Source organism: Bos indicus x Bos taurus, chromosome 13 (genome assembly GCF_003369695.1).
Source record: "Bos indicus x Bos taurus breed Angus x Brahman F1 hybrid chromosome 13, Bos_hybrid_MaternalHap_v2.0, whole genome shotgun sequence".
Classification (NCBI taxonomy): Eukaryota; Metazoa; Chordata; class Mammalia; order Artiodactyla; family Bovidae; genus Bos; species Bos indicus x Bos taurus.
The window spans coordinates 19,038,308-19,043,349 of record NC_040088.1 but is presented as its reverse complement, the minus strand read 5'-3'; positions in this window follow the sequence as shown (position 1 = coordinate 19,043,349).

Sequence of the window (5,042 nt, the reverse complement as noted above, 5' to 3'; positions counted from 1 at the left end):
ACGCCTGCGTGCCCATGAATCATCCACTCACTTCCGGACTACAAGCCCCAGAATGCAATGGGCGATGGAAGGCAAGCAAAGAGAGCTTGGGATATATAGTCTCTGAAGCGAACGTGTCTTAAAGATAGTGGCTGTTACAGCTACTATTATTAATTAATGTTTTAGCAACAGCATCGGAGAAGGCAATGGCACCCCACTCCAGTACTCTTGCCTGGAAAATCCCATGGACGGAGGAGCCTGGTAGGCTGCAGTCCATGGGGTCGCGAAGAGTCGGACACGACTGAGCGACTTCACTTTCACTTTTCACTTTCATGCATTGGAGAAGGAAATGGCAACCCACTCCAGTGTTCTTGCCTGGAGAATCTCAGGGACGGGGGAGCCTGGTGGGCTGCCGTCTATGGGGTCGCACAGAGTCGGACACGACTGAAGCCACTTAGCAGCAGCAGCAGCAGCGACAGCATGTTTTAAAGCTTTCTTAAATAATTATTTTTATTGAAGTATAGTTGATGTATAATATTATATGTTACAGTATAGTGATTCACAATCTTTAGGGTTATACTCGATTTATAGTTACTATAAAATATCATCTATATTCCCTGTGTTGTAAAATAGATCCTTGTAACTTATTTTATACATAACAGTTTGTACCTCTTAATCCCCTACCCTTAAAACATTGCCCCTCCTCACTTCCCTCTCCCCAGTGGTAACCACTAGTTTGTTCTGCATATCCATGAATCTGTTTCTTGTTTGTTATAGTTACTAATTTGTTGGGTTTTTAAAAATTCTATGTATAAGTGATATCATACAGTATTTATCTTTCTTTGACTTATTTCAGTTAGCATAATGCCCTCAAAGCTAGTGGAGGTGATGGAATTCCAGTTGAGCTATTTCAAATCCTGAAAGATGATGCTGTGAAAGTGCTCACTCAATATGCCAGCAAATTTGGAAAACTCAGCAGTGGCCACAGGACTGGAAAACGTCAGTTTTCATTCCAATCCCAAAGAAAGGCAATGCCAAAGAATGCTCAAACTACTACACAATTGCACTCATCTCACACGCTAGTAAAGTAATGCTCAAAATTCTCCAAGCCAGGCTTCAGCAATACGTGAACTGTGAACTTCCAGATGCTCAAGCTGGTTTTAGAAAAGGCAGAGGAACTAGAGATCAAATTGCCAACATCTGCTGGATCATGGAAAAAGTAAGTGAGTTCCAGAAAAATACCTATTTCTGCTTTATTGACCATGCCAAAGCCTTTGACTGTGTGGATCACAATAAACTGTGGAAAATTCTGAAAGAGATGGGAATACGAGACCACCTGACCTGCCTCTTGAGAAACCTACATGCAGGTCAGGAAGCAACAGTTAGAACCAGACATGAAACAACAGACTTGTTCCAAATATGAAAAGGAGTACGTCAAGACTGTGTATTGTCACCCTGCTTATTTAATTTATATGCAGAGTACATCATGAGAAATGCTGGGCTGGAAGAAGCACAAGTTGGAATCAAGATTGCTGGGAGAAATATCAATAACTTCAGATATGCAGATGACACCACCCTTATGGAAGAAAGTGAAGAGGAACTAAAACGCCTCTTGATGAAAGTGAAAGAGGAGAGTGAAAAAGTTGGCTTAAAGCTCAACATTCAGATAACGAAGATCATGGCATCTGATCCCATCACTTCATGGCAAACAGATGGGGAAACAGTAGGAACAGTGTCAGACTTTATTTTGGGGGCTCTAAAATCACTGCAGATGGTGACTGCAGCCATGAAATTAAAAGACACTTACTCCTTGGAAGGAAAGTTATGACCAACCTAGATAGCATATTCAAAAGCAGAGACATTACTTTGCCAACAAAGGTCCATCTAGTCAAGGCTATGGTTTTTCCAGTGGTCATGTATGGATGTGAGAGTTGGACTGTGAAGAAAGCTGAGCGCCGAAGAATTGATGCTTTTGAACTGTGGTGTTGGAGAAGACTCTTGAGAGTCCCTTGGACTCCAAGGAGATCCAACCAGTCCATCCTAAAGGAGATCAGTCCTGGGTGTTCTTTGGAAGGACTGATGCTAAAGCTGAAACTCCAATACTTTGGCCACCTCATGTGAAGAGTTGACTCATTGGAAAAGACTGATGCTGGGAGGGATTGGGGGCAGGAGGAGAAGGGGACGACAGAGGATGAGATGGTTGGATGGCATCACCAACTCGATGGACACGAGTTTGAGTGAACTCTGGAAGTTGGTGATGGACAGGGAGGCCTGGTGTGCTGCGATTCATGGGGTCGCAAAGAGTCAGACACGACTGAGCGACTGAACTGAACTGAACTGAATGCCCTCCCAAATCCATCGATGTTGCAAATGGCAAAATGTTCATTCTTTTTTATGACTGAGTAGTATTCCATTAAATAAATATATCAATATCACATCTTCTTCATTCAATCATCTGTTGATTGACACTTAGGTTGCTTCCATATCTTGGTAATTGTAAATAATTCTGGTATGAACATTAGGGTGCATGTATCTTTTTCAATTAGTGTTTTCATTTTTTTCAAATGTATATCCAGATGTGAAATTGCCAGGTCATATGGTAGTTCTGTTTGTGGTCCTATCGATGACAGCCATTCCTTCGGATGGGAGGTGATAGCTCTCTGTGGTTCTGACTTGCATTTCCCTGATGATTAGCAGTTTTGAGCATCTTTGCATGTGCCTATTGGTAATCTGCATTACCTCTTTGGAGAAATGTCTGTTCAGATCTTCTGCCCATTTTTTAACTGGGTTGTTTGTTTTTTTGATATTGAGTTGTATGAGCTGTTTATATACTTTCAATTAACCTATTATTGGTCATATTATTTGCAAACATTTTATTCCATGCAGTGAAAGTAAAGTCACTCAGTCGTGTCCGAGTCTATGGGACTGCATGGACTATAGCCTATCAGGTTCCTCCATCCATGGAATTTTCCAGGCAAGAATACTGGAGTGGGTTGCCATTTCCTTCCCCAGGGGATCTTTCTGACCCAGGGATTGAACCTGGGTTTCCTGCATTGCAAGTGGATGCTTTTACCAACTGAGCCACCAGGGAAGTGACTCCATTCAGTAGGTTGTCACTTTGTTTTATCAATGGTTTCCTTTGCAATGCGAAAGCTTGTAAGTTTGGTTAGGTCCCATTTGATTATTTTTGCTTTTATTTCCTTAGCTGTAGGAGACTGATCCAAAAAACAATGCTATGATTTGTGTCAAAGAATGTTCTGCCTATGTTTTATTCTAGGAGTTTAATGTTTTCAGGTCTTACATTTAGCTCTTTAGTCCATTTAGAGTTTATTTTTGTATGTGGTGTTAGAGAATGTTCTAATTTCATTCTTCTATATCTAGGTGCCCAGTATTCCCAGCACCACTTATTGAAGAGACTGTCTTTGCTCTTTGTATATTTTTGCTTCCTTACTGCTAAGTCACTTCAGTCGTGTCCGACTCTGTGCGACCCCATAGACGGCAGCCCACAAGGCTCCCCCGTCCCTGGGTCCCTGGGATTCTCTAGGCAAGAACACTGGAGTGGGTTGCCATTTCCTTCTCCAATGCATGAAAGTGAAAAGTGAAAGTGAAGTTGCTCAGTCGTGTCCGACTCTTAGTCATAGTTTAATTGACCATAATGTCTCTGTTTTTGTGCCAATACCATACTGTCTTGATTACTGTAGCTTTATAGTGTGATCTGAAGTCAGAGAGCATGATTCTTCCTGCTTTGTTGATCTTTCTCAAGATTGTTTTGGTTATCTAGGGTCTTTTGTATTACCATATAGTTTTTGAAATTATTTGTTCTTGTTCTGTGAAAAATGCCGTGGTAGATTGGTAGGGACTGTATCAAATTATAGATTGCCTGGGTTAGTATAGCCATTTAAAAATATTATTTCTTCCAATTCAAGAACACACTGTATCTTTCCATCTGTTTGTGACATCTTCAAGTTCTTTCTTAGTAACAGCATTTTAAAGGACTTGTTACCAAGACTGTATGCAGTACTTTAAATATATTATGTTTTTAAAAAACCACCTTATTATCCATGAAAGCAGAGATCTGCAGGGATTTAATATTTATTAGTGGATGCATTTAAAGATGGATAAAGAATGTCCACCCTTTAGTATAATTAGACATGTTGAGTTTCCCAAACAAGTACCTTGCTAAGTGTAAGATACAACTTACTTCCATTTATTTGTTCAAAGCTGCTACTGTCAAGATTTTCAGAAATCTCTTCAGTTCTAGGAATTCATGAATTTTTGTCATATCTTTTTCCCATTTGGGACATGGTCACATTATCATGGTCTCTTCAATCTCTATCCCAGTGCAGAAGCTTCTCCCTCCTAATCCTCTAGACCAGCTCAGTGGCTGCAGCCCTGTGGGTTATCCTAGGTGAAAATTGGGCACCATAGCTTTAAGAAAGATGGGACCCATTTTTCCATTTTCCTGCTTGCAAGTTCCCAGAATTTCATCAGCTTTTTAGACCATAGCAACACACTTGACTTTGAACAGTGCAGAATAATCAACCCCAGGTTTGAAGTGCAACTGGGACTTCAATTCCAGCTTTACCAGTTAAAGCCTCTATAGGTGACCCTAAGCAAGCCCCTCTCCTTCTGTAAACCCAGCTTCATCATATATAAAATGAGGAATTTGAATAAATGGATCTCTGATGTCTTTTTAAACTGAGCTTTCTGTGATGCTAGAATTGGCCATTTTCTTCTCTTTTCTAAAAAATGGCACTTCGGTTCCTTGAGCTAGAACAAAGACATGTTTGGTCTCCATTGGTACAGACTCCTTGAAAATATCCCTCAGATGAACTTGCCAAAACATCAGCAGTAGATATGAGAATTAAAACCCTGATTTAATCCAGAGAGCTGGAGGTAGTACAATATAGAAGTTAAAAGTGTGAGCTTTAAATCTAAGCAGACCTGAGTTGGAATACTAGCTCCATCATCTATTATGAGTATGGCTTCACCAGCTTCTCTTCTGAACTTCATCTTACTCATCTGTAGAACAGGAATAACTTTAGGATCTACCTAATAGGATT